The following is a 16,743-nucleotide window of genomic DNA, read 5'->3' on the forward strand; positions in this document are numbered from 1 at the left end:
GTTTTTGTCTGTTTGTTGTTTTTTTCAGAGCATCTTAGTCCACAGGGATCAGAATAGACTCGTTACTTCCTGCCGAAGTATCCTCAGTATACAGGCCATCACCAATGTCTCTTTTCCTTAACCCCTCCTCTCTTTTCCCAGTGCTTTCCACCCAGATCCCTCCCTTTACCATTAGCTCAGCAAGTAGCTCTATGTACAGGGGTTTGCAAGTCAAATATTGGCTCTGCCACTAACTATCTAGATAATCTTGGGAAAGTCATTTCCTTTTTCTGATTCAATATTTCCTCATTTATAAAATGGGAAAAGATTCTATCCTTAAAAGGTTGTTGTAAGAATTAAATGAGTTAATACATTTGAAGCACATTGTACAAGACCTTACCCTTTCTATGCACTCAGTAAAAGTTAGTTCCTTTCTTTCTCTTTTGTCTGGACTTTTACAGTTGCCTCCAAGATTCTTGAGGACAGACTATGTCACCCTCTTGCCTTTGCCTTCTTTGTATTTCCTGGCACTGTGCCTATTCCACAGAGAGGGGGCTAGACACGCCTAGCCTGTGGCATCACTTTGTCTTTCCCTCTATGTCATCCAGTCATATTGGACTGATTCCAACTTGTTGAATGTGCCATGTTCTCTCTTTCACTGGGTCCTCCCAAGTGTAATTTCTTCCACTGAGGATCTTTTTTTCTTTGCTTTTCTTTTCTTGGCAAATTTCAACTAGTTTTTCAAGCCTCAGCTTGGGATGGCTGTTCTTCAGAGAAGAAGTCCTTGATCCTCTAAACTAAGTAAGGACTCCATTTAATACTGTCCTTGCATTTTGTACTTTTCCTGGGGCATTTTTCACGCTTGTAATCATTTCACTAATTGAAGTTATTAACTGAATATCTATATATTTTAAGGCTATAAACTGTTTGAGGCAGAGTTAATGTCCAATTTGTTTAGCTCATCTTTAATGCCTAGCATAGTGACTGGCATGAAGAGTTCTGTAAATGATTCTTAGTTGATTGACTCAACATTTTTCAGGTGAATATTGGTGCCACCTGAATGAGGTGGTATGCATCTATGCTCCAGGGCTGTTAGGTATCCAGAATAGTAATTTGTACCTAATAAACACTTGACAAATAATGACTCAAAACTGGGTTACTAAGAAAGGCAGGCGTGCATGCACTTTAATATGCAAAACAAGTGTTTTTCATTTTTAAAAGCTGTCCTTGTTTCATTAGGGAATTATTTCCCAAATTGCGAGCTATAGAACACTAGTCTGAGAGCTATTAATGATTATTTGAAGCACTTTAAACTGTGTCTCCCTCTGGGAGAGTCACAATGAGCATTTTTAAAGTTTTGAGAAGTCTGGTAGTAACGAAAATGGGCCAACGTTGCTTAATCCAGGATTTCTAATATGTATTTGATCACTGACACCTCTATTGCCTGAACACTTGCTAACATTTAGCATAATATAAACTGTGTAGGAAACCCTGACTTAAGAAACAGCCCAATTTTTTCCCCACTTTCATTGTAAATGATGAAATATCCAGCAAGGTTATTTAAGAGTTCAAAACTTGGGTTTCCTTGGTGGTGCAGTGGTTAAGAATCTGCCTGCCAATGCAGGAGACACGGGTTTGAGCCCTGGTCTGGGAAGATCCCACATGCCTCACAGCAACCAAGCCCTTGCGTCACAACTACCGAGCCTGTGCTCTAGAGCCCACGAGCCACAACGTCTGAGCCCGCGTGGTGCAACTACCAAGCCCATGAGCCTAGAGCCCATGCTTTGCAATAAGAAAAGCCACAGCAATGAGAAGCCCACGCACTGCAACGAGAAGAGTAGAGTAGCCCCCGCTCACCGCAACTAGAGAAAGCCCACGCGCAGCAACAGACCCAACGCAGCTAAAAGTAAATAAATAAATAAATACAACAGAAAAAAAAGAGTTCAAAACTTTAAACTGAATAGAAAATAGGTGTCTTCTCACCAACATACTCTATAAGTCTAGAGTGATTAAAATTTCATCTTGGAATATCCTTGAAGCTCATAAAGCTGATGTATGGTGTTGCATATGAAGGAGTACACCAATGTTTCTTTTAGGAGTGTACTGTGGTGGATAAGGACACAACTCTTCAAAGCAGACTGGGGACAATCCTGGCTCTACCACTCAGGCTCTTTCTACAGGAGTTTGGCCAAAATTCCCATCCTTTTTGTGCTTGGCAGCTGCATTGTTAGTACAACAAAGATATAAAGTAGAGTGGCAGTCTGAGGATGGAGCAAAGGGACAGAGATGAGAGATCCTGGGAGAGCCTATACTGAGGGCCTGTCTGTCTGGGAAATGAGAATCCATTTTTAAGTCCCCTAGGTTGGGTTCCTCTGGGAAAAATACAGGTCTTCCCTGCTTTTTGAAAGTTTGCTTTACTCCACTTTGCTTTTAAGAAAGACCTACACTACATTAGTACCTGTTTTTGCTAACTGAAAGAAATTCAAGGAGGATTTTCGCTTTTACCAAAAAAAAAAAAAAGGCATAAAGTGAAAATAGTGTTCAGCATTTGTTTTGCAGTGAGTTATTATGGAGGCAGGGTACAGCCTGAGCAGTGAGAATGGCACCGCCAAGCTCCTTCCCTGGAAACTACACTCAGCATCAAGCCACCATGGCTTTGAACTGTGTCTGTGAGCATCTGTGCCTGATCTCATTTTATTTTGTGCATTCTTTAGTAAGATGTGTCCTAAGTTAATTGCTTCTTTGCTTTATGCCATTCTGCCTTACAAAAGTTTTCATAGGAACGTTATACTTTCAGATGTGGGGGGAACCTAGCTGGATCTGAAGAAGAAAAACATCGCTGTGTAATCCTGCTAGAACTGTGACATATTTACAGAGTTAGTAAAATCATAAATACTTTGTTGCTGACAAAAGCTGTGGTTTTGTCTTTGGTTTTACTCTCAAAGCATGTATTCTAAAACTTTTCTCTTGCTCACTAATGCTATGAAATAATTGCGTTTCAAACTTAGGATATTCAGTAAAAGAAGTCACCTATCATCACACTGAATATGTCATTCTCTCCTTAAGCAAATTTCAGTGACTCTCTATATAGCTTACAGCAATGTTTCCAAAATGGTGTTCTTTGGAACACTAGATGGTTTTCAGGTGGTCCTCAAAAAAAGTGTTTTGTAGACAAATAGGTTGAGAAAATGCAGCTTTAAGCAAATTCAAAGCTACTCTATTATAGATATTTTAAAAATAAATGTGTTTAGTTTTTAAAAAAATGCACATTGAAAAAAATTCAGAAGGTATGAAATGGTATGTGAAGAAAAGTAAGTTTCCTCTCTCTCCTGTCCTCTGGCTACATAGTTTCCCCTCCTTGGAGGTAACCAATGATATTAGTTCCTTATATTTACATCCTTTCAGATATATTATATTTATAAATAAATATACAAACTTATATATTCCTGTTTTGAAGCAACAATCTTTAATATAATACTATGTATTTTTTTTACACACTTGCTCCTTTTTTTTTTTAACCTAACAAGTAATTTTATAGAGAGTAATAGCTAACATTTATAGAGCACTTACCATGTGCCAGGTACTCTTTGAAGGATTTTACATGTAAAAACCCATTTAATTATCAGAGCTATATATAAGATATATATTATTTTATCCCTATTTTACAGATGAGGAAACATAGGAACAGAGAGGTTATGTAATACTCATAAGTAACTGGTAGAACTGGGTTCAAATAGTGACAGTTTAGCTCTAGAGCCTTCATTTTCCACCACTATACCACTCCATTACAATATGTAAGTAAATTAGTTCTGCTTTATTTTTTTATAATATTTGCATAGTAGTTCATTATAGGACTATATTACAATTTGTTTAATCCATTTTTTTAATGTATGGACATTTTGGGTTTGTTCAGTATTTCTCATTATAAACAATTCTACAATGAATATTCATGTACAAAGGTGATTTTACACATGAGCAAGTATATCTGTAGGACAAATTTCTAGAAATAGAATTACTGAATTAAAGGATAGGTGGGCGTGTGTGCTTCCTGACTGTCCTTTGTGGCTTGTGAGGAGTGCTGATCACAATATGTCTTCAGGAAATGCCAAAACTGGGCACCGTGCCCCCCAGTTCAAAGCAACTGCTGTAATGCCAGATGGTCAGTTCAAAGATATCAGCCTATCTGACTACAAAGGAAAATATGTTGTGTTCTTCTTTTACCCTCTTGATTTCACCTTTGTGTGCCCCATGGAGATCATTGCTTTCAGTGATAGGGCAGAAGAATTTAAGAAACTCAACTGCCAAGTGATTGGTGCTTCTGTGGATTCTCACTTCTGTCACCTGGCATGGATCAACACACCCAAGAAACAAGGAGGACTGGGACCCATGAACATTCCCTTGATATCAGACCCCAAGCGCACCATTGCTCAGGACTATGGGGTCTTAAAGGCCGATGAAGGCATATCATTCAGGGGCCTTTTTATTATTGATGATAAAGGTATCCTTCGACAGATCACCATAAATGACCTTCCTGTTGTCCGTTCTGTGGATGAGACACTGAGACTAGTTCAGGCCTTCCAGTTTACTGACAAACATGGGGAAGTATGCCCAGCTGGCTGGAAGCCTGGCAGTGATACCATGAAGCCTGATGTCCAGAAAGAAGAGCAAAGAATATTTCTCTAAGCAGAAGTGAGCACTGGGCCATTTTAGGGCCAGGCTGCAGTAGGTAGCCACGAGAACAAAACCTCTTTTGTACTATTGTCATGCTTAAAAAACAAGACCTTACACTCAGCCCAGATGTGGTGTGGGACAGGACAGGCCTTTCCTGCAGGGGTTGGGGAGGCCAGCCTTTCTTCCTCTGGAGGGAATGGCCTGAGCTGTATTATGGGTCAGACAAACTGATGTGTAGAGTAGTAGGGTATCACTTTTGGTCTTTTGTAGTTTTATTAAACTTGAGCTGAGAAAAAAATAAATAAATAAAAAATAATAAAGGATAGGTGGATTTTTAATTATGATGTGTTGTCAAATTGCTGTCCATAGGATTGATTATATTAGGTTGAACCTGATGAAATTGCTGTCTTTATAAGTCAAAAATGATAGAATATTAGCAATTTCTTTTTTGTTGGTGGTGGGTTTTTTTGTAACATCTTTATTGGAGTATAACTGTTTTACAGTAGTGTGTTAGTTTTTCCTTTACAACAAAGTGAATCAGTTATACATATACATATGTTCCCATATCTCTTCCCTCTTGCCTCACCCTCTCTCCCACCCTCCCTATCCCAACCCTTTAGGTGGTCACAAAGCACAGAGGTGATCTCCCTGTGCTATGCGGCAGTTTCCCACTAGCTATCTAATTTACATTTGATACTGTATATATGTCCCTGCCACTCTCTCACTTCGTCACAGCTTACCCTTCCCCCTCCCCATATCCTCAAGTCCATGCTCTAGTAAGTTTGTGTTTTATTCCCGTCCTACCACTAATCTCTTCATGGCATTTTTTTCCCCTTAGAATCCATATATATGTGTAAGCATACGGTATTTGTTTTTCTCCTTCTGACTTACTTCACTCTGTATGACAGACTCCAGGTCCATCCACCTCATTATAAATAACTCAGTTTCATTTCTTTTTATGTCTGAGTAATATTCGATTGTATATATGTGCCACATCTTCTTTATCCATTCATCTGTTGATGGACACTTAGGTTGCTTCCATGTCCTGGCTATTGTAAATAGAGCTACAATGAACATTTTGGTACATGAGTCTTTTTGAATTATGGTTTTCTCGGGGTATATGCCCAGTAGTGGGATTGCTGGGTCGTATGGTAGTTCTATGTGTAGTTTTTTAAGGAATCTCCATACTGTTCTCCATAGTGGCTGTATCAATTTACATTCCCACCAGCAGTGCAAGAGGGTTCTCTTTTCTCCACACCCTCTCCAGCATTTATTGTTTCTAGAGTTTTTGATGATGGCCATTCTGACTGGTGTGAGATGATATCTCATTGTAGTTTTGATTTGCATTTCTCTAATGATTAATGATGTTGAGCATTCTTTCATGTGTTTGTTGGCAATCTGTATATCTTCTTTGGAGAAATGTCTATTTAGTTCTTCTGCCCATTTTTGGATTGCGTTGTTTGTTTTTTTTGTTATTGAGCTGCATGAGTTGCTTATAAATTTTGGAGATTAATCCTTTGTCAGTTGCTTCATTTACAAATATTTTCTCCCATTCTGAGGGTTGTCTTTTGGTCTTGTTTATGGTATCCTTTGCTGTGCAAAAGCTTTTAAGTTTCATTAGATCCCATTTGTTTATTTTTGTTTTTATTTCCATTTCTCTAGGAGATGGGTCAAAAAGGATCTTGCTGTGATTTATGTCGTAGAGTGTTCTGCCTATGTTTTCCTCTAAGAGTTTGATAGTGTCTGGCCTTACATTTAGGTCTTTAACCCATTTTGAGTTTATTTTTGTGTGTGGTGTTAGGGATTGTTCTAATTTCATACTTTTACATGTAGCTGTCCAGTTTTCCCAGCACCACTTATTGAAGAGGCTGTCTTTTCTCCACTGTATATCCTTCCCTCCTTTATCAAAGATAAGGTGACCATATGTGTGTGGGTTTATCTCTGGGTTTTCTATCCTGTTCCATTGATCTATATTTCTGTTTCTGTGGCAGTACCATACTGTCTTGATTACTGTGGCCTTGTACTAGAGTCTGAAGTCAGGGAGCCTAATTCCTCCAGCTCCATTTTTCGTTCTCAAGATTGCTTTGGCTATTCGGGGTCTTTTGTGTTTCCATACAAATTGTGAAATTTTTTGTTCTAGTTCTGTAAAAAATGCCAGTGGTAATTTGATAGGGAGTGCATTGAATCTGTAGATTGCTTTTGGTAGTATAGTCATTTTCACAATGTTGATTCTTCCAATCCAAGAACATGGTGTATTTCTCCACCTATTTGTATCATCTTTAATCTCTTTCATCAGTGTCTTATAGTTTTCTGCATACAAGTCTTTTGTCTCCTTAGGTAGGTTTATTCCTAGATATTTTATTCTTTTTGTTGCAATGGTAAATGGGAGTATTTTCTTAATTTCACTCTCAGATTTTTCATCATTAGTGTATAAGAATGCCAGAGATTTTTGTGCATTAATTTTGTATCCTGCTACTTTACCGAATTCATTGATTAGTTCTAGTAGTTTTCTGGTAGCATCCTTAGTATTCTCTATGTATAGTATCATGTCATCTGCAAACAGTGACAGCTTTACTTCTTCTTTTCCTATTTGGATTCCTTTTATTTCTTTTTTTTCTCTGATTGCTGTGGCTAGAACTTCCAAAACTAGGTTGAATAAGAGTGGTGAGAGTGGGCAACCTTGTCTTATTCCTGATCTTAGTGGAAAGGGTTTCAGTTTTTCACCACTGAGGACGATGCTAGCTGTGGGTTTGTCATATATGGCCTTTATTATGTTGAGGAAAGTTACCTGTGTGCCTACATTCTGCAGGGTTTTTATCATAAATGAGTGTTGAATTTTGTCAAAAGCTTTCTCTGCATCTTTTGAGATGATCATATTGTTTTTCTCCTTCAGTTTGTTGATATGGTGTATCACGTTGATTGATTTGCATATATTGAAGAATCCTTGCATTCCTGGAATAAACCCCACCTGATCATGGTGTATGATCCTTTTAATGTGCTGTTGGATTCTGTTTGCTAATATTTTGTTGAGGATTTTTGCATCTATGTTCCTCAGTGATATTGGCCTGTAGTTTTCTTTCTTTGGGACATCTTTGTCTGGTTTTGGTATCAGGGTCATGTTGGCCTCATAGAATGAGTTTGGGAGTGTTCCTCCCTCTGCTATCTTTTGGAAGAGTTTGAGAAGGATAGGTGTTAGCTCTTCACTAAATGTTTGATAGAATTCGCCTGTGAAGCCATCTGGTCCTGGGCTTTTGTTTGTTGTAAGATTTTGAATCACAGTTTCAATTTCAGTGTTTGTGATTGGTCTGTTCATATTTTCTATTTCTTGCTGGTTCAGTCTCAGCAGCTTGTGCATTTCTAAGAATTTGTCCATTTCTCTCCTAGTTGTCCATGTTATTGGCATACAGTTGCTTGTAGTAATTTTTAATAATCTTTTGTATTTCTGCAGTGTCAGTTGTTACATCTCCTTTTTCATTTCTAATTCTATTGCGTTGAGTCTTCTCCCTTTTATTCTTGATGAGTCTGGCTAATGGTTTATCAATTTTATTTATCTTCTCAAAGAACCAGCTTTTAGTTTTATTGATCTTTGCTATTGTTTCCTTCCCTTCTTTTTCATTTATTTCTGATCTGATCTTTATGATTTCTTTCCTTCTGCTAAATTTGGGTTTTTTTTGTTCTTCTTTCTCTAATTGCTTTAAGTGCAAAGTTAGGTTGTTTATTCGAGATGTTTCCTGTTTCTTAAGGTATGATTTTATTGCTATAAACTTGCCTCTTAGAACTGCTTTTGCTGTATCCCATAGGTTTTGGGTCATCGTGTCTCCATTGTCATTTGTTTCTAAGTATTTTTTGATTTCCTCTTTGATTTCTTCAGTGATCACTTCGTTATTAAGTTGTCTATTGTTTAGCCTCCTTGTGTTTGTATTTTTTACAGATCTTTTCCTGTAATTGATATCTAGTCTCATAGCGTTGTGGTCGGAAAAGATACTTGATACGATTTCAATTTTCTTAAATTTGCCAAGGCTAGATTTGTGACCCAATATATGATTGATCCTGGAGAATGTTCCATGAGCACTTGAGAAAAATGTGTATTCTGTTGTTTTTGGATGGAATGTCCTATAAATATCAATTAAGTCCATCTTGTGTAATGTATCATTTAAAGCTTGTGTTTCCTTATTTATTTTCATTTTGGATGATCTGTCCATTGGTGAAAGTGGGGTGTTAAAGTCCCCTACTATAATTGTGTTACTGTCGATTTCCCCTTTTAAGGCTGTTAGTATTTGCCGTATGTATTGAGGTGCTCCTATGTTGGGTGCATAAATATTTACAATTGTTATATTTTCTTCATGGATCAATCCCTTGAACATTATGTAGTGTCCATCTTTGTCTCTTGTAATAGTCTTTATTTTAAAGTCTGTTTTGTCTGATATGAGAATTGCTACTCCAGCTTTCTTCTGATTTCCATTTGCATGGAATATCTTTTTCCATCCCCTCACTTTCAGTCTGTATGTGTCCCTAGGTCTGAAGTGGTTCTCTTGTAGACAGCATATATATGGGTCTTGTTTTTGTATCCATTCAGCCAGTCTGTGTCTTTTGGTGGGGGCATTTAATCCATTTACATTCAAGGTAATTATCGATATATATGTTCCTATTACCATTTACTTAATTGTTTTGGGTTGTTCTTGTAGGTCTTTTCCTTCTCTTGTGTTTCTTGCCTAGAGAAGTTCCTTTAGGATTTGTTGTAGAGCTGGTTTGGTGGTGCTGAACTCTCTCAGCTTTTGCTTATCTGTAAAGGTTGCTAGGTAGAGTAATCTTGGTTGTAGTTTTTTCTCCTTTATCACTTTAAATATGTCCTGCCACTCCCTTCTGGCTTGTAGAGTTTCTGTTGAAAGATCAGATGTTAACCTTATGGGGATTCCCTTGTGTGTTATTTGTTGTTTTTCCCTTGCTGCTTTTAATATGTTTTCTTTGTATTTAATTTTTGGCAGTTTGATTATTATGTGTCTTGGTGTGTTTATCCTTGGGTTTATCCTGTATGGGACTCTCTGTGCTTCCTGGACTTGATTGACTATTTCCTTTCCTATATTCGGGAAGTTTTCAACTATAATCTCTTCAAATATTTTCTCAGTCCCTTTCTTTTTCTCTTCTTCTTCTGGGACCCCTATAATTCGAATGTTGGTGCATTTAATGTTGTCCCAGAGGTCTCTGAGACTGTTTTCAGTTCTTTTCATTCTTTTTTCTTTCTTCTGCTCTGCAGTAGTTATTTCCACTATTTTATCTTCCAGGTCACTTATCCGTCCTTCTGCCTCAGTTATTCTGCTATTGATCCCATCTAGAGTATTTTTCATTTCATTTATTGTGTTGCTCATCATTGCTTGCTTCCTCTTTATTTCTTCTAGTTCCTTGTTAACTGTTTCTTGCAATTTGTCTATTCTATTTCCAAGGTTTTGAATCATCTTTACTATCATTATTCTGAATTCTTTTTCAGGTAGACTGCCTATTTCCTCTTCATTTGTTAGGTTTGGTGTGTTTTTATCTTGCTCCTTCATCTGTTGTGTGTTTTTTCTGTCTTCTCATTTCACTTATCTTACTCTGTTTGGGGTCTCCTTTTTGCACGCTGCAGGTTCGTAGTTCCCATTGTTTTTGGTGGCTATCCCCAGTGGCTAAGGTTGGTTCAGTGGGTTGAGTAGGTTCCCTGGTTGGGGGGACTAGTACCTCTGTTCTGGTGGATGAGGTTAGATCTTGTCTTTCTGGTGGGCAGGTCCACGTCTGGTGGTGTGTTTGGGGATGTTGGTAGCCTTATGATTTTAGGCAGCCTCTCTGCTAATGGATGGGGCTGTAGACCTGTCTTGCTCTTTGTTGGGGATAGGGTGTCCAGCACTGTTCGTTGCTGGTCCTTGAGTGAAGCTGGGTCTTGGTGTTGAGATGGAGATCTCTGGGAGATTTTTGCCGTCTGATATTACTTGGAGCTGGGAGGTCTCTTGTGGGCTAATGTCTTGAGGTTGGTTCTCCCACCTCAGAGACACAGCCCTGGTGCCTGGCTGGGGTGCCAAGAGCTTTTAATCCACATGGCTCAAAATAAAAGGGAGAAAAAATAGAAAGGAAAGAAAAGGAAGGAAGGAAGGAAGGAAGGAAGGAGGGAGGGAGGGAAGGAAGGAAGAAATGAAGGAAGGAAGAAAGCAAGAAAGGAAGGAAGGAAGGTGGAGAGGAAGAAAGGGAGGAAGGAAGAGAGGAAGGGAGGAAGGAAGGGAGGAAAGAAGGGGGGAAGGAAGGAAGAAGGGTGGGAAGGAGGGAAGAAAGGAAGAAAGAAAGGGAGAAGACAAAGTAGGATAAAGTATAGTTATTAAAATAAAAAATAATTATTAAGAAGAAAAATTTCTATTAAAAAAAACCAGAAAAACGGGTCGGTCTAACCCTGGAACAAATGGTGAAATCAAAGCTATACAGACAAAAATCTCACACAGCAGCACACACATACACACTCACAAAAAGAAAAAAAGGGGAAAATAATAGTATATCTTGCTCCCAAAGTCCACCTCCTCAACTTGGGATGATTCGTTGTCTATTCAGGTTTTCCACAGATGCAGGGTACTTCAAATTGATTGTGGAGCTTTAATCCACCGCTTTTGAGGCTGCTGGGAGAGACCTCCCCCTCTCCTCTCTGTTGGCACAGCTCCTGGGGTTCAGCTTTGGACTTGGTCCCACCTCTGCATGTAGGTCGTCCGAGGGCGTCTGCCTTTTGCTCAGACAGGACGATGTTAAAGGAGCAGTTGATTCGGGGGCTCTGGCTCACTGAGGCTAGGGGGAGGGAGTGGCACGGGTGCAGGGCGAGTCAGCGGCGGCAGAGGCCGACGTGATGCTGCACAGGCCCAAGGCGCACTGCGCGCTCTCCCTGGGAAGCTGTCCCTGAATCCCGGGACCCCGGCAGTGGCGGGCTGCACGGGCTCCCGGGAGGGCCGGTGTGGAGAGTGACCTGTGCTCACACACAGGCCTCTTGGTGGTGGCAGCATCAAGCTTAGTGTCCCACACCCGTCTCTACTGTCTGTGCCGACACCCGTGGCTCGCGCCTGTTTCTGGAGCTCTTCTCCGCGGTGCTCTTAATCCCCTCTCCTCGCGCCCAGGAAACAAAGAGGGAAGAAAAGGTCTCTTGCCTCTTCGGCAGCTCCAGACTTCAACCGGACTCTCTCCCGGCCAGCCGTGGCGCACTACACCTTCAGGCTGTTTTCACTCTGCCAACTCCAGACCTTTCCCTGAGATCCGACTGAAGCCCGAGCCTCAGCTCCCGGCCCCGCCCGGCCAGGCGGTGAGCAGACAAGCCTCTCAGGCTGGTGAGTGCCGGTCGGCACCGATCCTCTGTGGGAATCTCTCCACTTTGCCCTCCGCACCCTGTGGCTGAGCTGTCCTCCGCGGCTCCGGAGCTTCCCCCTCCGTCACCACAGTCTCTGCCCGCGAAGGGGCTTCTAGTGTGTGGGAGTCTTTCCTCCTTCACGGCTCCCTCTCACTGGTGTAGGTCCCGTCCCTATTCTTTGTCTCTGTTTATTCTTTTTTCTTTTGCCCAGGTATGTGGGGAGTTTCTTGCCTTTTGGGAGGTCTGAGGTCTTCTGCCAGCGTTCGGTTCGTGTTCTATAGGAGAAGTTCCACGTGTAGATGTATTTCTAATGTCTCTGTGAGGAGGAAGGAGATCTCCGCATCTTACTCTTCCGCCATCTTTAAGCCGTCTCTTGTTTTAGCAGCAATTTATCATATGTATTTATTTATGCTTCCAGCAAATGTCATACCAAGAAGGGGGCTATAGGAGCAGTATGCCTTGGTTCAGGCAATCAGGGGGTGCATTTTCTAAAGAGAATGCTAAAATATTAATAAAACACACTAAAAGTCAGTCAGCTTCTTTTTTTTTTTTTTTTTTTTTTGAGGAAGGCAGATCTCTCCCCTTATTTTCTTTTAATTAATTAATTTTATTTATTTTTGGCTGCACTGGGTCTTCATTGCTTTGTGCGGGCTATCTCTAGTTGCAGTGAGCAGGGACTACTCTTCGTTGCAGTGCGTGGATTTCTCATTGCCGTAGCTTCTCTTGTTATGGAGCACGGGCTCTAGAGCACAGGCAAGCTCAGTAGTTGTGGCGCATGGGCTTAGTTGTTCTGTGGCATGTGGGATCTTCCTGGACCAGGGCTCGAACCCATATCCCCTGCATTGGCAGGCGGATTCTTAACCCTTTGGGCACCACCAGGGAAGCCCAAGTCAGCTTCTTATTGTCACAGTAAACTGGCAATTCTAAATAGTGACAAAATATTCCTTCATGCCAGAGGGGACCACTCCTATCTCACTCCCTCTCTTGGTACAAACATTGCTTCCACCTATTATCTATGGGTGTAAATTTTTGCCATAAGCATCTTTGTTATAGACATCTTTGCTGCAAACATTTTTGCCACAAAACTAATTGGCCAGAAGGCAATTTTGTTGTAAAAGATAAAATAATGAAAAATAAAAGAGGGACATTAAAAAGGACATAGTGAAACATAAGAAATTAATACTAAAGTTAAGACTTTATTATGAAATGCAAAATATTTTAATACATTTAAAATGTGTGTAGATTAATGGCAGTACTGTGCAAATAACTGATTTTATATTGTGGGTTGTATCTAAGCACTTGTCTTCCAAGTCTTTTGTTCATAATATTTTATACATTTCTTTTTTTCTCTTTTCTTTTCTTTTTTTGTTGATTCATCCCCTCATTCCGCATCACACTTTTTTTTCTCTAAAATTTCTTTCTTCATTAAGAAAGATTTCAGTTTCCAAGTGTTAGGATGCATGTTTTTAACAAGCTTTGTATTGCATGTGAAAGCCTTCTACATGGTTGTTTGTTCTTGGCATAATTGTCACATGCCCTTTGATAGATGGTTCACAGTTCTATGAGAAATGTGTGTTCAACTCTTCACCTTTGTGGCCCTTGGCCTCTTTCTCCTCCAATGCATTGTGTTTCAAAATAAGAAACCAACTTTGGGACAAATCCTCATCATCTTTCATGATTTTTGTATTGTGTTTGTCAAACCAAACTGTAGCCAGTTATTTTATTTTTTATGGCAAAATTGCTTTATGGCCAATTAGTTACGCTGCAAATATGCTTGTAGCAAAGATGTTTACAGCAAAGATACTTACAGCAAAAGCACCTAGAAAGAAATTTTAGACCCACTATAATAACATTTCCATGAATTATTTTTTTATTTTAAAGTTGTAAAAGTTTTATTGCATCTACACTTTATATATCATAAAATTTACCTGTTTAAAATGTACAATTCAGTGATTCTTAAAAAAACAACAACAACAACAACAGTTAGGCAGCCATCACCAGTATTCCATTTTAGAACATTTCTATCACACACAAAATTTCCTTTTACAAATTTTAAGTTAATGACCTTTCCCATGCCCATTCCTAGGGAACTGCAGATTTGCTTTATGTCTCTATAAATTTCCTTTTTTGGGATGTTTCATATAAATGAGATTTTAAAATATGCATCTTTTGCATTTGGCTTCTTTCAAATAGCAGAATGTTTTCAGGTTTCATCCATGTTGTATCACGTATCAATAGAAAATGTTCTTTTGTTTCTGAATGGTATTGCATCGTATGGTCGTACCACATTTTGTTTATCCATTCACCAGTTGGTGAATGTTTGGATTCTTGAGATTTTGAATGTTATGAATATTGCCCCTGAGTCTTATGGTAAATTTATATTTTACTTTTTAAGAAAAATTTTCATCAATCAAATTGATTTATCACTGTGATTTTAATTTACATTTCCTTAATTATTAATGAGGATGAGCAACTTTTCATGTACTTATTAGCCATTTGTGTATCTTTGGTAAAATATTTATTAAATCTTTTGCCCATTTTTAAATAGATTTGAGTTCTTATTGTTGAGTTAAAATAATTCCATATTCTGGATATAAGTCCATCATCAGATATATGATTTGCAATTATTTTCTCCAAATATTGTGTTTGTCTTTTCATTTTTGTTATGTTACCTTTTGAAGCACAAAAGTTTTGAATTTTGGTAAAGTACAATTTATAAATTTTTTTCTTTTATGTATTGTGCTTTGGTATCATAGCTTAGGATTTCTGTGAGTAAAAGTGATGATAGTGGGTGTCCTCATCATGAGCTCAGGAGCCATCTTTATCCAGACCCCTAGTTTCCTCATCTTTCAGTGAGGGAGTTGAACTAGATTATATCTGAGCAGTTGCAGAATTAAGACCATGAGTTTTGAAGCTAGTCAAAGCTGAACTCCAAAGCTAGCTCTGTACACTAGACTTCTCTGAGCCTCAGTTTCCTATCTATAAAATGAGGATTGAGTATGATGAGATATAAATGAGAAAACATACATAAAATTATTATACTTTACATGTAAAAAGTACTTTAAAGTGGTAACTAAAGAGAAATGTCTTTCTACCTCTACTATGGTAATGTTATGACTCTCATTTTATTCTTTTCTTTCACAGATAAGGAAACCATAAGACAGAAAATATGTAGTTTGACTGTCACATGTTAGCTTCTGTTTGTTCAGGACATTTACTATGACATCAGGACATCAGTAACTAGAACATTCAAGGCAGGAATGGGGGCAATACACAGCACACCTAGTTTGCACACATGTGGCATCCTGAAGCAGGCCAGCAATCCCATCCTCTTCACAGGCTGATAGATCTTTACCTTTGCTCTGGCTTTTTCCAGGATGAACTGTTACCAGAAAAACTCCATTATGTTCCAGAGTACTGTCACTATTATGTTACCTTCCTTATAGTAAAATCTCAGCTCCTCCTTATAACAGGAAACATTGCTGAAAAGCCTAAATGTGCTTTTCCTTTGTTTGCCTTATTTTACCCAAATCTGAAATGCTTAAAACCTCTTGCTCCTCTGTACACATCATTGCATGTGTTCTTTTCTCTCTGCTATTATGTAGTTTCCCATTTCTTATACCTACAGCTAAGTAAAAGTCTGAGTAAGGAGTAGAGTAGGGGCTGAAAGGACTAGAGCAGGGACTAGAATTCTGATCTCCTGCCAGTTAGTCCATCACTCTATCCACCAGGCTAATGCTTTTCCCAGGATTCAGAAGAATGGCAAGAGAGATGGTATTAGTAGTGAAAAGTGTACTGGTGGAGAATAGTTCAGAGGTGACTTGGAGGGTGGGGCATGGGATTATGTATTAGAGATCTAGACTAGAAAGGGACAGTGCTGGCCAGGAGATGGGCAGGCACAAAGGCATGTGAAACTCTGTGGTTGTAGTTTGGTGCAAAATGAGCCATGCCAGTTTACCACCTTCTCTTCTTGTTACTGTCAGCCAGTGACCCTTAGTAGGAGATCTTAGCTATATGCAGATTAGATGGTTACCTGGCACCTGGGAATGCCAAAGACTCAATTACACCATTAGGTTTGGAAAATTCTAGTTCCTAGAGTTGCTGAGTTCGGTTTCATGATTACTAGTAGCTCTAGATTATTGGGGTTTTATTGTGACCCAAGCACAGTGCCAGGTACTTTACATACATTGTCACATATAGATTTAATGTAAACTGTATTATATAATAATATAAATTGTCATTCCCATTTTACTAAAAAGCAAAAGACAAACTTTAGACAGGTGGAATTATTTACCTGGTGGTTTCCCTAAGCAATATTTCTTCTATATTTTGGTACAGTAGAATTATTATATCATAAACTTGGACCTTTAGTAGCATTATTCTAGTAAGAAAAATGAAGCCAACCTCTTCATTATGCTAAGAACTTAACTGATTTATGAAGATTGGATTTAGCTTAATGTTACACACAAGGGTAGGAACTTTAAAAGGCATTTGTTAATTAAAAGAAATTTAGTTAAATGATTAAAATGATACTTAAATATCACTGTACATTAAATAGTACTGCCCACTCTGGGTACATAGTAGTTAGTGGAAAATTAAGGAAAACAAAATATTACAATTAAGTTCTTCAATTAAAATATACATTTACTTTCCATTTTTTGTTTCATTAAATGAGAGATAAATTTCTAATTCCTTCATATTTGTTTTCAAATATACTTTTTTTTTTCCTTTAACCCAGTTTCTTTTAA

General features: G+C 38.7%; 1 protein-coding gene and 1 pseudogene across 5 annotated transcripts in view; both read left to right on the forward strand.

Annotated features, from left to right (window-relative positions):
• AGBL4 (AGBL carboxypeptidase 4) overlaps positions 1-16,743 on the forward strand; it is a 1,382,976-nt gene that overhangs the window by 370,157 nt on the left and 996,076 nt on the right. The gene's annotated exons all lie outside the window — the stretch shown is intronic.
• LOC131757125 (peroxiredoxin-1 pseudogene) lies at positions 4,069-4,687 on the forward strand (annotated as a pseudogene).

This window comes from Kogia breviceps, chromosome 1 (genome assembly GCF_026419965.1).
Source record: "Kogia breviceps isolate mKogBre1 chromosome 1, mKogBre1 haplotype 1, whole genome shotgun sequence".
NCBI classification, from domain to species: Eukaryota; Metazoa; Chordata; class Mammalia; order Artiodactyla; family Physeteridae; genus Kogia; species Kogia breviceps.